A 293-nucleotide genomic window follows, 5' to 3' on the forward strand; every position below is an offset into this window, starting at 1 on the left:
GCTTTCTTTTTATAAATGTGAGCCACGATAATATAGTACATATAATAGAAAGAATTCAACAGTTTTTTCCTTTTCACAGTAAAAAAATAAAAGCTCTTAAAAGATCCATGCAATGAGATGTATCACTTCAGCATTCAACAGAATAATATTATCCTTGTGTAAGTATACCCACACATACAGAGCATCGACGAACAGCAATTTGATGTCCCGTGGAACCTGAACTTGGCAGAGGTCCCACTTGCAACTTCTCAGAAATAGGCACAGTGCAGCGAGCCAAACCAAACCAACTCACA

The sequence above is a fragment of the Aplysia californica genome, unplaced genomic scaffold (genome assembly GCF_000002075.1).
Source record: "Aplysia californica isolate F4 #8 unplaced genomic scaffold, AplCal3.0 scaffold00006, whole genome shotgun sequence".
Taxonomy (NCBI): domain Eukaryota; kingdom Metazoa; phylum Mollusca; class Gastropoda; order Aplysiida; family Aplysiidae; genus Aplysia; species Aplysia californica.